Source organism: Chiloscyllium plagiosum, chromosome 9 (assembly GCF_004010195.1).
Source record: "Chiloscyllium plagiosum isolate BGI_BamShark_2017 chromosome 9, ASM401019v2, whole genome shotgun sequence".
NCBI lineage: Eukaryota > Metazoa > Chordata > Chondrichthyes > Orectolobiformes > Hemiscylliidae > Chiloscyllium > Chiloscyllium plagiosum.
Window position 1 is genome coordinate 1,412,078 of NC_057718.1, and position 17,212 is coordinate 1,429,289.

Sequence of the window (17,212 nt, forward strand, 5' to 3'; positions counted from 1 at the left end):
TATTTCACTCGACATGTAAGTGCTATGAACTCTGTGAAGGCATCAGGCTTATGGGTAGAGGTCTGTGTTGAGCAGCAGAGGTCACTTTGTTCGGGATCACTGGGCTGAGGTCCCTGGCTGGGAGCTGGGGAACAGAATGTCTGAGGGTTCTGAAGTCAGAGAGATTAATGCAGCATCCACTCGGAAAGTTTGAGAAATGATGTGTGCTGGGTGTAATGTGCTTGGAAAGAACAGGTGATTCTGGAACTGTTCTTTGTGGAGCTATCCCCATGATGGGTTTCCTAACACCATGTCATAGATTAATTGGTGGATGTTGAGGTGATTTGGAAAAAGAAGACCTGCACTCAAGGCTACTTGTCCTGCATTCATCAGGGGAGAAAGTGAGGTCTGCAGATGCTGGAGATCAGAGATGGAAATGTGTTGCTGGAAAAGCGCAGCAGGTCAGGCAGCATCTAGGGAACAGGAGAATCGACGTTTCGGGCATGAGCCTTCCTGAAGAAGGGCTAATGCCCGAAACGTCGATTCTCCTGTTCCCTAGATGCTGCCTGACCTGCTGCGCTTTTCCAGCAACACATTTCCACATCTGCATTCATCAGGATATAGAAACGTAAAATCTCAAAAGAAACACAAATAATATAATTGCTATTTGCACAAGGAGACCATTCAGCTTATCCGGTCTGTGCCAGCATTCTGGATGAGCAATTCACTTCATTCCCTTTCTTTCTCTTGGGAAACCTGGACATTCATTCTTTTGAAATCATAGTTCCAAAACCCTATTGAAAGCCTTGATTGAATTAATCTCCACCACATTCTCAGGCAGCGTATTCCACATTCTCATTACTCACTGAGTCAGAACATTACCTGGAGCTGGGAGGGTGTGACCTGGAGCTGGGAGGGTGTGACCTGGGGCTGGGAGGGTGTGACCTGGGGCTGGGAGGGTGTGACCTGGAGCTGGGAGGGTGTGACCTGGGGCTGGGAGGGTGTGACCTGGAGCTGGGAGGGTGTGACCTGGAGCTGGGCAGGGTGCGACCTAGGGCTCCCACATTCAGCTGTGCACATCCAGCTAGCTACATGGAACTGGGAACAAAAATAGGAGTGACATCACAGGGCTGTCCCTAAATAGCCGTAAATTAGAGAAATATAGTATTTACTGAGGGATTAACTGTGAAGCATCAGTGACAAGTAAAGGTCAAGGCAGCATAATAACGTAGGATAAATAACAACAATGAGGAATAATGGGATAGGGGCTTGGTTCTTTCAGTTGCTGGACCACATGTATTACCAATATCTTGGGTTCAATTCCCGCTCTGGCTGAAGTTACCATGAAGGACTTTTCTTTTCAACCTTGCCTGTCATCTGAGGCATAATGACCATCAGATTCAACCAGCACCAGTCATCTCTGTCTAAAGGGAACGTAGCCCTATGGTCCAGTAGGACTCAGCCTATTTCAGCTTAATGGTAGAATAGTTAATGATAGAAAGCAGAATAGAAGAATACTAAAGTTAAGGAAAAGGGAGTATCTTCAAGATTAAGTAATAAGAAGAGTTGGGAAGCAAGCCTTAGTGAGTTTAAGACATTAGCAGGTGACCTGTCTGACCTGTCATAAGTAAGAAGTTCTTTCCTGAACAGAGAGGGTGATAACACAGAGGTTATGATACAAACAACAGAGATAAAATGAGTTCTTGCATCAAGAGTTTAAGCAGCAAGGCAGCAGACTAAAGAGCAGGACCTCAAAGGTTGTAATCTCTGGCTCATTCCCAGTCCCATGTGCCAGCAACTACAGAAATCGGAGTAAGGGCAGATGGATGTATGACTTAAGAGCTCGAACAAGAAGGAAGGTTTGAGACTGCTGAATCGCTGGCCATTTCTGGGGACCTGTATAAGCTGGACCAGAATAGAGTGGGTTTGCTAGTGCATTTGGAATGAAGTTAACACAATGTGTTAGGACAACTGGGACACGCTTCCAAGTGTGGTCTTGCCATGGCTTTATAGAGTTGTAGCATAACCTCGCGGTTCTTAAACTCAATCCTCCTGCTAATGAAAGCCAACACACCATTTGCCTTATGTGTGCACGTTTTCACATAATAGCATGACTCAATGGTACTGAGGCCAATTGGCACTCTGCAATTCTCTCACCAGCTTTGGATGCTGAAAAGTCAACTGAAATTTGACATTTTTGTTATCTTAAAGGGATAAATGTGTGTAAAGCGATATGTGGAATTATCGATTGAACCACTCCAGATTTTAAGAGAGATCATAAAGGCAGAGGTGCCAAAATGTCTGGGAAAGAGCCGAATTTAACAACGACAGGGGAGTGGATAATTTTCCCAGTTCAGGTTGTTAAAGTTTCTTTTAGTTGTAAAAGTGAAAAGTGGCTGCAGTCCAGAGAAAGGTTCCAAGCTTCAGCAGATGACTCTTGTTTGGTCTCTCTCTTTGAAATCTCTGCTGCCCGTAAGAACCTGTGTTTGAATTTACCTTTTTGTTAGAGGGCGTATTTATGAGGTGTTACGGGAATTAGAACAGCTCCTTTCTTAAGTTGTGGCATGGAGTCAGTTGAGATTTTAAATAGTTAATTTATTCTAAGTTCTGTTTTCATTTGTTCATGTTTTAGCTGTAGTGTTTAAATTAATTCTGTTTGCTTAAAGCTGAGTGGTTTGACTAGTTGCATCATCCTTGGAATAGCCACTTCACGGAGGAGATAGTGAGGACTGCAGATGCCGGAGATCAGTGTCGAGAGTGTGGTGCTGGAAAAGCACAGCCGGTCAGGCAGCATCTGAGGAGCAGGAGAATCGATGTTTCAGGCATAAGCCCTTCATCAGGAATTCCTCTGCTCCTTGAATAGCCATTTCACATCTGGCTTTAAAGTAAGAAAAAGTTAGGGTCTCGCCTATCTTCATAAAATATTCATATGATATTCGAGGGAGTCTGGCCTGCTGAGTTGTTTAATTGGACGTGGCAGGACTGCAGAGATTGCATCTGATCTCTTGGTTGTGGGATTACTTAGCTCTGTCTATCATTCCTTGCTTATGGTGTTTGGCATGTGGGAGTCCTGTTTTGTAGCTTCATCAGGTTGACACCTCATTCTCGGTGTGTTTGATGCTGCTCTGGGCGTGCCCTCCTGCACTCTTTGTTGAGCCAGCATTGATCCCATGGCCTGATGGTAATGGTTGAGTAGGGAATATGTTGGTTGCAGATTATGTTGGAATACAGTTCTGCTGCTGCTGATGGCCCACAGCGCCTCATGGGTGCTCAGTGTTGAGTAGCGGGATTAATTCAAAATCTATCCCATTTAGTGTAATGATAATGTCACACAACATAATGGAAGGGACAGTAAGATTCTCTGTCTCTCTTTCCTAAAAATGTGTGATGGACTAGGCCAGACCACTCAAACCACTCTTATGCAGGAAGCCCCAGACCATAACTTTGCAGTTTGTTTCGGTAAGTGTACAGTGAAAATTACCCCGATTAAGTTAGCAAGGTTGACTACCAGGTTTTAAAACGGACAAAAGTTTATTCACAAAATTAGACAATGACAAACCACAGAATAAAGAACTCCTACTGAACACAATCTATCCAAACCACACTTAATTATGCTGTTCTGAATATATACAACAGTCCCAATAAACAAACCCTTAAAAAACAGTACAAATGGAACAAATGCTCACAGGTTGAAGTCAGAAGGGCAGAAAGAGAGAGAGTTTGTTTCCACACAGCTCACTGTTGAACTCCCAACTAGTTGTGGACAGAACTAAACTGCTCAGTTAGAGAGCTGACCACTCCCCTTTCATTATACAGGTCACTTCTAAAACATGACCACTTTCAAAATCCTTTTCATCTCTGTAACCAGTCTGATCGGAGTCCGGCCTGGTTTATTACCCCTGTGAAACGCCTCATGAGTGCTCAGTGTTAAGTAGCTGGATTAGTTCAAAATCTAGGTAAAAACAATGACTGCAGATGCTGGAAACCAGACTCTAGATTAGTGTTGCTGGAAGAGCACAGCAGTTCAGGCAGCATCCGAGGAGCAGTAAAATCGACGTTTCGGGCAAAAGCCGTTCATCAGGATGCTGAGCACCCATGAAGCGTTTCCTGATGAAGGGCTTTTGCCCGAAACGTTGATTTTACTGCTCCTCGGATGCTGCCTGAACTGCTGTGCTCTTAGTTCAAAAGCTATCCCATTGAGTGTAATGATAATGTCATACAACATAATGGGAGGGACAGTAAGATTCTCTGTCTCTCTTTCCTAATAGCCCAGATTTTGTTAGCACTAAAGTAGAGGCCATCCTTATGCCCTGAGACATAACATGGCTGAACTCCCTCTGCCTTTATTCCCTTCCTAAAGTAACCGGTGTCCCAGCTGGCGAGTGCAGATGGCCTCTACTTTAATGTTAGCAATATTATGAGCAAGACAGTTGAGTTAGGGTGTGGATTGACATTTGGAATTCCGATGTTGCCACAGGGAAATGGTTGAGGGAGGAGCAGGACTGACAATTCCACATTCTGGGGTATGGGATCTCAGACAGGGCAGGAAGGGCAGCCTGAATTCAAAATGGGCTCACTAAGTGAGAGTGGTTTTAAAAGGCTATATGTGTGACTGAAGGCTGATGTACATTGGAAACTGGTGTTCCACAGGTATCACTGCTGGGCCTTGAATCGTTTGTGGAACATATAACCAATATAGATGAGAATGTTGGGGGTGGGGGAGCATAATAAGTTTGAAAATGACTAAAAAAGCAATAACCTCAGAGAAGATCAAATATGAGTGTAAGCTATCGAGGAATATAAGGGAAGATTGCAGAGTTTTCTAGATATCTAAAAGGTAAGAGAGTGACAAGAGTGGACATTGGACCACTGGAAAATGAGGATGGAGAAGTAGTAAATGGGAACAAAGAAATGGCAGAAGAATTGAATAGGTACGTTGCATCAGTTTTCACTGTGGAAGAAACTAGCAGCAAACCAGGACTTCAGGAGAGTCATGGATTAAAGGTAGGTGTAGTGACCATCAGTAAGGAGAAGGTGTGTGGGTAGCTGAAAGGCATAAAGGAGGATAAATCACCTGGACCATATGGACTACACCCTAGAGTTCTGAAAGAGATGCAGTCGGTGTGTCAGTGTAGTCTTGGTGGACCAAACGGTCCATTCCTGTGCTGAACTGTTCTTTGTTCTTTGATGTGCTGGCCTTGGAAGGGTGTCCAGAGAAGGTTCACAACAGTGATCCCAGGGATGAAGTGCTTATCACGTGAGGAGTAGTTGAGGACTCTGGGTCTGTACTTAATGGAGTTTAGAAGGATGTAGAATTGTAGAATCCCTATAGCGTTAAAGAAGGCCATTCATCCCATTGGGTCCACACCGACCCTCCAAAAGCACATTCACCACCATCTGGCTAAAGAACTTCCTCTTCAACTCAGTTCTAAAGGGTCATTGCTTCACTCTGAGGCAGGATTGCTCAGGTCCTAGACTCTCCTACTGGTGAAACCATCTTCTCCATGTCCACTCGAAACATGCCTTTCAATATTTTATAAGTTTCAATCAGATCTCCACTGTCCAAAACTACTGACAATATTTCAAATGTGATCGTATATAGCCTTATTCAGTACTATTTCCCCTGTGATTATAATGTCACCAAATTCCTCTCTCCCTTCAATTTCCTGATTTACAGCTATTCCTGGATTTTTTGTATGATCTATGATGAAGCCAGAAGCAAAGTATTTGTTTATTTCAGTATTGTATACTGTTGACTTTCCCAGTCTCACTGTTGTGAGGACCAACACTCAATTTACTTCTTTCCTTTTTAAATACCTATAGGAACTTTCGCTGTTTGTTTTTCTATCTCCAGCTAGCTTTCTCTTCTACTCCACGTTCTTTCTCCTGGTCAATATTTTAGTTATTCTCTGTCAATTTTTATATTCTGACCAATTATCTGACCTGTCACTCATCTTTGTGCAGTTATATGCTTTTTTATATGAGGTTTAAGCTTTTCCTAACTTCTTTAGTTGACCACGAATGAAGGGTCTTCGCGTTTGAATTTTTAAATTAGAGATATACTTAGTTTACGTATTCTCAAATATCCCTTTAAATGTCATCTGCTGTGTTCAATTGGTCGAACCCCTAACCAAGTTACGTCAGTTCACTTCAGCAAGCCCATCTTTCATGGCTGCATAGTTACCTCTATTTAAGTTTAAAACATTAGCTTTAGACCTATTCATCTTTATTTTCAAACTAGACATAAAATTTAACCACATAGTGGTCACTGCTACCTAGGATAATTTTAATCCTAAATTATTAATTAATCCTGTCAGATTTGTTATGACTGCAATGAGAGGCGTGAGCTGCTGATCAACTTCCACTGCTGCACAAGCTGCATCATCAGTGTAAATCCTTGATTGAATCACCAAAATGTGATATTGTTTCCTTTATTATTGTTGCCCAGAATAAGAGACTTGAAACAGGTTTCATTTATTGAGAAACCATGATAATTCAAGATAATTCTTTTTAAAAAACCAAGACAGCACATCTCTGCAGAGAGGGTCTTTTTCCTAACTAGGAAAGAAAGGAAAAGTGAAAGACGTTGGGCCCCAGATCAGACCTCACTTCCGATGGAAGGTCAGTTAGACTTAGGTCTTTGAATAGAAGTAACAGCTCAGATGTCAAACTTTATGAAGTGGTCAGAATATTGATATTTGGGAACATTCTCATTTTCCAAAAAATCCTTCAGTGAGATAGAGATATGTGCAGCTTGTCCCGCTGGAAGATTTCTTCTTACATTTGTCACAAAGCTTGTCGTCTTTTTACTAAAAGCTGTTCCTTGGCTCAAGGAGACTCTGTCCTTGATTTTTTCACAGGGGTAATAAACCAGGCCGGGCTCCGATCAGACTGGTTACAGAGATTAAAAGGATTTTGAGAGGCCTTTTATTTATATGTAAACAGATAAGACTTCAGGCCAAAGTGGTCATGTTTTAGAAGTGACCTGTATAATGAAAGGGGAGTGGTCAGCTCTCTAACTGAGCAGTTTAGTTCTGTCCACAACTAGTTGGGAGTTCAACAGTGAGCCGTGTGGAAACAAACTCTCTCTCTTTCTGCCCTTCTTACTTCAACCTGTGAGCATTTGTTCCATTTGTACTGTTTTCTAAGCGTTTGTTTATTGGGACTGTTGTGTATATTCAGAACAGCATAATTAAGTGTGGTTTGGATAGATTGTGTTCAGTAGGAGTTCTTTATTCTGTGGTTTGTCATTGTCTAATTTTGTGAATAAACTTTTGTCCGTTTTAAAACCTGGTAGTCAACCTTGCTAACTTAATCGGGGTAATTTTCACTGTACACTTACCGAAACAAACTGCAAAGTTATGGTCTGGGGCTGCCTGCATAAGAGTGGTTTGAGTGGTCTGGCCTAGTCCATCACACATTTTTAGGAAAGAGAGACAGAGAATCTTACTGTCCCTTCCATTATGTTGTGTGACATTATCATTACACTAAATGGGATAGATTTTGAATTAATCCCGCTACTCAACACTGAGCACCCATGAGGCGCTGTGGGCCATCAGCAGCAGCAGAACTGTATTCCAACATAATCTGCAACCAACATATTCCCTACTCAACCATTACCATCAGGCCATGGGATCAATGCTGGCTCAACAAAGAGTGCAGGAGGGCACGCCCAGAGCAGCATCAAACACACCGAGAATGAGGTGTCAACCTGATGAAGCTACAAAACAGGACTCCCACATGCCAAACACCATAAGCAAGGAATGATAGACAGAGCTAAGTAATCCCACAACCAAGAGATCAGATGCAATCTCTGCAGTCCTGCCACGTCCAATTAAACAACTCAGCAGGCCAGACTCCCTCGAATATCATATGAATATTTTATGAAGATAGGCGAGACCCTAACTTTTTCTTACTTTAAAGCCAGATGTGAAATGGCTATTCAAGGAGCAGAGGAATTCCTGATGAAGGGCTTATGCCTGAAACATCGATTCTCCTGCTCCTCAGATGCTGCCTGACCGGCTGTGCTTTTCCAGCACCACACTCTCGACACTGATCTCCGGCATCTGCAGTCCTCACTATCTCCTCCGTGAAGTGGCTATTCCAAGGATGATGCAACTAGTCAAACCACTCAGCTTTAAGCAAACAGAATTAATTTAAACACTACAGTTGAAACACAAACAAAAGAAAACAGAATTTAGAATAGCATAGCTATGGGAAAACTTAACTGACTTGATACAGCAACTTAACTAAGGAGCTGTTCCAATTCCCATAATATCCCATAAACACACTCCTTGGCAAAAGGTAAATTTAAACACCGGTTCTTACAGGCAGGAGAGAATTCAGATGAAACGTCATCCAGGGATCATCTGCTGAAGCATGGAACCTTTCTCTGGACTGCAGCAGTTTTCTGCTGCAACTGAACCAAACTAGAAAAAAGCTGAACTGGGAGAAATGCCATTCCCCTGCCATTGTTAAACTCAGGTTTTTACAGACATTTCAGCACCTCTGGCTTTAGGATCTCATATTTAAAAATCCCCAAGGATAAAATAACCTTGTTACAGTGACCATATCATCACAACATTGATCATGTAGAAGAAGTCTACGTTACTTTTAATTCCTACTGCCTAACAAAAAGAAGTGAAGTTTGTAATTCTTTGACTCATAAATCTTTTACTAAGTTCTGTCTTGTGTGATTTACTTTCTGTAATAGGAAAAAAATTTCTAATGACAGCTAATAGCTAGTTCATAAATTGTGCAGCTCTTAATCTGGGATTTAAATATTAATGACAGCTATTTTTGGTCTCACCAGATGGCATATTTAATATAAAATTGGCACATTTTTAACAGAACTAAAATTGCAAAATGGGTCTTCTTTCTCTGTCAAGCCCTCCTGAAGTAATTTACTGCATATATCACCAGTGGGCAAACTTGCGTGCGCTGCCAGGCAAAGATGCAGAGGCTGACATCCATAATGGAGAAAAGATAAAGATATCATCTGTCAACAAAGCAGATTGCATTCTCTTCATGCTGCTTGTTATTACCTGAATGAGTCATGGGCTTCTCACTCCTCCTCAATCTCCAGCAATGTTCTTGTGTTAACCAGCACAGGAAATAAGAGCAGTTCCTAACACGGAACTTCAAAGTGTCTCTTCTAAAATGTGTTGCTGGAAAAGCGCAGCAGGTCAGGCAGCATCCAGGGAACAGGAGAATCGACGTTTCGGGCATAAGCCCTTCTTCAGGAATCAGGCTTATGCCCGAAACGTCGATTCTCCTGTTCCCTGGATGCTGCCTGACCTGCTGCACTTTTCCAGCAACACATTTTCAGCTCTGATCTCCAGCATCTGCAGACCTCACTTTCTCCTCAGTACCATTGAGTTATGCTATTATGTGAAACGCGCACACAATGGCCAAGCTTGAAGATTTAACAAGATTTGCACAAAACCATTGTCCTCAAGAGGAAATAATTCAACCCAATCAAATCCTTTAATCATTTTAAACACATCAATTAGAATACTATTTCATCCTGTACACTGGGGAGAAGAGAAGTCTAGTCCATAATTTAACTATCAACTGCCATTATCAGTGAACCCCCTTACCGGCAGCCTGAACTGTACTCTCCAGAGCAGAATGCAGTTTACTGAAGCTGATATCTGAGCAAGGAATGTTTCAGAGTGAAATGTGTGTGACTCAAACAAGACTCCATTGATACTAGAGATGGTGATTGCTTTAACTCAGCAGGTTCAGGAGTGTCAGGGGTAGAGAGAAGGGAGTATAACAGCAGAATATGACTCCCTTGTACTTTATCAGTTCTATGAACAATGAGCTTCCTGTTTCTCAGGTGGAGAAGTTAGCACGGACACTGTTCCTGTGGAAACTCGATGTCCACGAGCAGAAGGAGCGAGTTTACGAGATGCGGCGATGGAACGAAGCGCTTGTCACCAACATGTTACCAGAACATGTTGCTCGGCACTTCCTCGGCTCCAAGAAGCGAGATGAGGTTATCAATAAATCACATTTATTATCCACGTTTCTGCTGCCTCTCTCTCTCTCCCCCCACTCCGCCTTTCTCTCCATCTCTCTCAGTCAAGCTCTGTCTGTTTCTTGCTCTCCATTTTACCCTTTCTCTCTGTCACCTCTCTTTATATCATCCTCTCTCTCTCTCTCTCTCTCTCTCTCAATCACCCTCTTTTATTTAGTGTCCCTAACATCCTCTCTGTTACTCCTGATGCCTCCCTAACGGTGCTAACTTACACTAGATACTGTTATTAAAATGTTCGCTCAAATGTTTTCCAACCTGCAGGAATTGTATAGTCAGTCGTATGATGAGATTGGGGTCATGTTTGCATCAATCCCCAATTTCTCCGACTTTTACACCGAGGAGAGTATTAACAATGGAGGCATTGAGTGTCTGCGATTCCTCAATGAAATTATCTCGGATTTTGATGGTGTAAGTAGAGGGTCTGAATTTTGTCAATTTATAACTGTACAAGGTAATGTTCTGAGCACCCAGGTATGATTGCCGCTAGTTCAGATGGGGAGCAAGAATGATTGTCCTGAGCAAAGGTCATCACCAGATACTGACTGAACTCCACTAGAGTCATCCAGGAGTGTCCAAAATGAAGATGTTGGCAAGATGTTATGTCTGGTGGCCAGGATTGGATGCCAACATAACCACGTTGGTAAGCAGTGCCAACATGGACAAAAATTACTGCAGCAGTTCCCCCCCCCATATTCATGGGAATGGCCGAGTAAACACTGGACTATACCAGTTCCTTCATGAGTTCGATGCCTTTAGTCATTGTGGACGCCCATTCAAAGTGGTTGGACATGCATAGAGTTCATTCATCAAACATGGGGACAACAATTGAAAAATTGTGAGCATCTTTTGCATTACACAGACTCCCAGAAATGTTGGTCACAGATAATGGGCCATCATTTAACAGCAGGGAATTTGAGTATTTTCTAAAGTTGAATAGGATTCAATATGTAAAGACAGCTCCACCCATTGTCCAATGGTCTGGCAGAAAGAGCCGTGCAAATTTCGAAGGTAGGCTTAAAGAAACAGCCTACAGCTTCACCCAATACCACACTCTCCCAGTTCCTGTTTAATTATAGGACCACCCCTCATGCTTCTACAGGGATAGCTCCAACAGAGCTGCTAATGGAGAGAAGAATTTGCAGCAGTTTAAACCTGATCTTCCCAGACTTGCAGGGGAGGGTGAAATGGCATCAGAACGCCAATAACTTACATAAGACCCTTTAAGCAGAGAAACAGTTTACTTCAGGGGATGAAGCTAGGTGTGTGGACACGGAAATCACTCTGCAAGAGTAAGATACATGATCGAGCGAGGTCAGGTTTTGTGATGTATAACAGGGACAGGTTGGGAGCGAGAGGGGTGCGGTGTTGGACGGGGTTGAGGGTGAGAGGAGGGCCGTGTTGGTTGGGGTTGGGGGGCGAGCGTCGGTGAGGTGTTGGGCAGGGTTGGGGGGTCGGGGGTTCACGTGCGGTGTGCTGCTGCCTCCTGCAGAGACCTGGGATAGGTCCCATCTGGCCCTGGGGACCTACCTACCCTAATGCAATTTAGAATACCCGAAATTTCCTCCTTCAATATGTTGACATTCGCTGGATAACACACTCATCCCTAACCTCAACATCAGATATGCCCTAGTCCTTGGTGAATACTAATACAAAGTACTCATCAAGGATCTCTCCCACCTCCTGTGGCTTCATGCATAACTTCCCTCTCTGTTTTAATATCTGCATAAAAAGCCCTGGGAATCTCCTTGATCCTGTTTGCAGAAGATATTTCATGGCTCCTTTTAGCCTTCCTAATTCCATGTTTAAGTTCCTTCCTAATTTCTGTATACCCCTCGAGGGCTTCATCAGTTTGTAGCTGCCTAAACCTATTATGTGCTTCCTTTTTTGTACAATATTCCTTGTCACCCATAGTTCCTGAATCCTGCCATTCCTATCCTCCAGTTTTGCAGGTACATGCATATCCTGCATTTGAATGAGCTGGTCTTTAAAAGCCTCCCACATGCCAGACATAGATTTGCCCTCAAGTAACTGTTCCCAATCCATATTCCCCAGTTTCTGGCTAAGTTGGATGTAATTGGCCCTTCGCCCAGTTAAGCACCCTCACCCAAGGACCACTCTTGTCTTTGTCCATGACTACTCGAAACGTTGTGGAGTTATGGTCATTAGGCCCAAAATGCTCTCCTACTGAAACATCGATCAACTGTCCTGGCTCATTCCCTAATACCAAGTTCAGTATGGCCTCCTCTCTGTATGTTGGATTGTCAACACACTGTCTCAAAAAGCTCTCCTGGTCACATCGAACAAATCCATCTGACCTCCTGGCTCTAAGGTTGTCCCAGTGAATAAGAGGAATATTAAACTCACCCACCAGAGGTACCGTGCTTTTTTCACAACGTCCCAGTATCTGACTTCATATCTGCTCCTCTGTCTCTCCTGGGCTGATAGAAGGCCTATAGAAAACTCCCAACATTATGATTTCATGATGTAGTGTTTGGAATGAGGTCAGTCAGGTTAACCTGGTCCAATTAGGGAGCCCTAGCTATCAAATATAAACAGGAGTGTCAGGGGTCTGCTCACTCTAAGAGCTGGGTCAGTGTCATGTACTGTGCACATGTCAATAAAGGGTGACTTGGTAACAGGATTCTGGCAGCCGTGGAGTTATGTCGACATCCTCATGTTCAAATATTCCATCACCTTAGTTCTCCCTGTTTCCACAACTTGAGACTTGGAAATTGCGAGTTCTCATTCAGCTTGTGCCTGCCTTATCTGATCGTCAAGAAGTGACTACTATCACTGAATGCCTGAGGTCTGATTGAAGGGTCTCCTACTGTGGTTTTAAAGTTTAAATTCTATTCCCACTGTTGTATTCTTCTCTTTCTCAGTTATTGGATGAACCTCAGTTCCGAAACATCACCAAAATCAAGACCATTGGGAGCACCTATATGGCAGCATCCGGCTTAATCCCAGACACCAATCCCAGCAGTTACAACAGTACTGTCAAAGTAAGTGCTTCTTGAGTGAGTGACTGAGTCAGCGAGAGATTTGGACAAAGTTTGCCCATTTGGGCTGCAACTTGTGAAACTTGAAAGAGTTCAGAAAAGATTTACAAGGATGTTGCCAGGGTTGGAGGATTTGAGCTATAGGGAGAGGCTGAACAGGCTAGGGCTGTTTTCCCTGGAGCGTCAGAGGCTGAGTGGGGACCTTATAGAGTTTTATAAGATCATGAGGGGCATGGATAGGATAAATAGACAAAGTCTTTTCTCTGGAGTGGGAGAGTACAGAACAAGAGGGCTAGGTTTAGGGTGAGAGGGGAAAGATATAAAAGAGACCTAAGGGACAACTTTTTCATGCAAAGGGTGGTACATGTATGGAATGAGCTGCCAGAGGAAATGGTGGAAGCTGGTACAATTACAGCATTTAAAAGGCATTTGGATGGGTATATGAATAGGAAGGGTTTGGAGGGATGCTGGCAGGTGGGACTACATTGGGTTGGAATTAGTGAGTTTTGAGAAGATTTGTAGATTGGCTCGGGGTATCTGGTCAGCATGGATGGGTTGGACCGAAGCGTCTGTTTCCGTGCTGTGTATCTCTATGGTTCTGTGAACACAGGGATTGTACACAAAACACAGGAAACTAGTACGCAGGGAGTCAGGAAGGCTCATGGACTGTTGGCCCTTATTTCAAAGAGGTTGATGTGTAAGAGTACAGAAGTCTTTATTGCAACTGCACAAGGTGCTAATGAGACCACATCCGGAGCTCTGAGAGTGTTTTTGATCCCGTTATTTCAGGAGAGATATCATTTCATTAGAGGCAGGTATATTGGGATGATTCCTGGTACAGAGGAATTGTATTGTAAGCAAAGGCTAAACACGTTGGGACTCTATATTAGAATTCAGAAAATGTGACCGCCAGTTAATCTTACTCATTGGCACATTTATTAACTTTTTTATTCTCACTCTTTTTTACAGAAGGATCAAGAAAAATCCATGAAGGAACGCTGGCAGCACCTGGCAGACCTGGCAGACTTTGCACTGGCCATGAAAGTCACTTTAATGAACATTAATTATCAATCATTTAATAACTTCATGCTACGCATTGGTAAGAGTGGTTAATGTAATTTCACCATGTCTTAGACTAAAGTGATCTCAACATGAGTCAGATTAAAGTGGTCTCCATGTATCTCAGATTAAATAATATCAGTGTGTCTCAGATTAAAGTGATCTCACTGTGTTTCAGATTAAAGTAATTTCTAAAATTAAAGTAATCTCACCATGTCTGAGATTTAAGTGACCTCTTCATCTTAAATTTAAGCAATTTCACTGTGTCTCAGATGAAAGTAGTTTTGTACAACCCAACAATCCATGTTGACCAAATTTCCTAAACTCAACTAGTTCCATCTTTGCTTCCAGCTTTGACAAAGTGTCAGTTAGATTCGAAACGTCAGCTCTTTTCTCTCCTTACAGATGCTGCCAGACCTGCTGAGATTTTCCAGCGTTTTTTCTTTTCGTTCCATCTTCCTGTGTTTGGGCAATTATCCATCTAAGCTATTCTTATCCATGTACTTGTCCAAATGTCTTTTAAATGTTGTAATTGCACCCATCTCTGCTACTTCCTCTGGCAGCTCATTCCAAATACACACCACCCTCTGTGTGAAAATGTTGCCCCTCAGGTCCCTTTTAAATCTTTCCCCTCTCACCTTAAAGCCATGCCTCTGGTTTTGGACTCTCCTATCCTGGGGAAAAGACCTTAGCTATTCACCTTTTCTAAATCCCTTATAAACATCTATATGGTCACCCCTGAGTCTCAGATGCTCCAGGTAAAAAAGTCCCAGCCTATCCGGCCTCTTCTTGTAACTCAAACTTCCCAGTCTCAGTAATATTCTTTCCAGTTTAATATGATCCATCCGAAACTAAGGCAACCAGAATTGTATGTTGTACTCTAAATGAGCCTCACAATATCTTGTACAGCCATAGTATGACATTCTAACTCCTGTACTCAATGCTCTGACCAATGAAGGCATGTGTGTCAAACGCCTCCTTCACCACCCTATCTACCTGTGATGCCACTTTCAAGGAACTATGTACCTGCACTCCAAGCTGTTTGACAACACTCCTCAGGGTGCTAACATTAATTGTGCAAGTTCAGCCCTGGTTAGTCTTATCAACTTTAGAAAAAAAATACGGGGCACGGACTATTTTCTAAAGGGCGTGAAAATTCATTAAGCCAAAGTACAAAGGGATCTGGGAGTGTTGGTCTAGGATTCTCTAAAGATGTGGATGCTTTGGAATGGATTCAGAGGAGGTTTACCAGGATGATGCCTGGACTGGAGGTCTTATCTTATGAAGAGAGGTTGACTGAGCTCGGACTTTTTTCATTGGAGAAAAGGAGGAGGAGAGGGGACCTAATTGAGGTATACAAGGTAATGAGAGGCATAGATAGAGTCGATAGCCAGAGACTATTTCCCAGGGCAGAAATGACTAACATGAGGGGTCATAGTTTTAAGCTGGTTGGAGGAAAGTATAGAGGGGATGTCAGAGGCGGGTTCTTTACACAGAGAGTTGTGAGAGCATGGAATGCATTGCCAGCAGCAGTTGTGGAAGCAAGGTCATTGGGGACATTTAAGAGACTGCTGGACATGCATATGGTCACAGAAATTTGAGGGTGCATACATGAGGATCAATGATCGGCACAACATCGTGGGCTGAAGGGCCTGTTCTGTGCCGTACTGTTCTATATTCTATGTTCTATGACTGGGGGCATTCTGGTGAAGTTTGCCGACAGGCAGGTCGTTCTGAGGAGGTGGGGAGGCTGCAGAAAGATTTAGACAGTTTAGGGGAGTGGTCCAAGAAATGGCTGAGGAAATTCAACGTGAGCAAATGCGAGGTCTTGCACTTCGGAAAAAAAAATACAGGGACGGACTATTTTCTAAACAGTGAGAAAATTCATTAAGCCAAAGTACGAAGGGATCTTGGAGTGCTACTCCAGGATTCTTTAAAGGTTAACTTGCAGGTTGAGTCTGTGGTTAAGAAAGCAAAAGTAATGTTGTCATTTATCTCAAGAGGGTTGGAATGTAAAAACAGCGATGTGCTACTGAGACTTTGTAAAGCTTTGGTTAGGCCCCATTTAGAATACTGTGTCCGGTTTTGGGCCCCACACCTCAGGAGGGATATACTGGCACTGGAGCGTGTCCGGTAGAGATTCACACGGATGATCCCTGGAATGGGAGGCCTAACATATGATGAACAGCTGAGGATCCTGGGATTGTATTCATTAGACTTAGAAGGTTGAGGGCAGATCTAATAGGAACTTACAAGATAAAGCATGGTTTAGAAAGGGTGGATGCTGGGAAGTTGTTTCCGTCAGGATACTAGGACCCATGGGCACAGCCTTAGAATTAGAGGGGGTCAATTTAAAACGGAAATGAAGAAACACTTCTTCAGCCAAAGAGCGGTGGGCCTGTGGAATTCATTTCCACGGAGCGCAGTGGAGGCTGGGATGCTGAATGTCTTCAAGGCAGAGATTGATAAAGTCTTAATCTCGCAAGGAATTAAGGGATATGGGGAGAGTGTGGGTAAGTGACGTTGAAATGCCCATCAGCCATGATTGAATGGTGGAGTGGACTCCATAGGCTGAATGGCCTTACTTCCACTCCTATGTCCCATGGTCTTATCAAAATGCCTTGATGTGGAGGAGACGGTGTTGGACTGGGGTGGACAAAGTTAAAAATCACACAACACCAGGTTATAGTCCTACAGGTTTAATTGGAAGCACACTAGCTTTCGGAGCGCTGCTCCTTCATCAGGTGATTGTGGAGAAAAAGACTGTAAGATACAGAATTTATAGCAAAAGTTTAGAGTTTGATGCAATTGAAATGATATATTGAATAAACCGAGATTGCTGTTAAGTCTTTCATCCTTTAGAATGAGTTGCAGGTTTCGGTTCATTAATATGTAAATCTCAGAACCACTTTTAAATCGCATTCTCAAGATAACTTAAGGTTTGATAAAATAAAGGTGACATCTCAGCTCAGTGCATGAAAGGTGTGAGATTAAAGTCTGTCTGTGTCCCAATAATGAGTCAGACTGGTTATCTTTCCAAATTTACAAAATATTACATGTATTGACTGCCTGTCGGTTATGCATTTTTTGAGCAAAATAGAATGTATCTGCAAATATAATTCTGCAAATACAT

General features: G+C 42.9%; 1 protein-coding gene across 1 annotated transcript in view; it reads right to left on the reverse strand.

Moving 5' to 3' along the window:
• Positions 1-17,212, reverse strand: part of LOC122553146 (protein EFR3 homolog B-like) — a 205,593-nt gene that overhangs the window by 146,822 nt on the left and 41,559 nt on the right. The gene's annotated exons all lie outside the window — the stretch shown is intronic.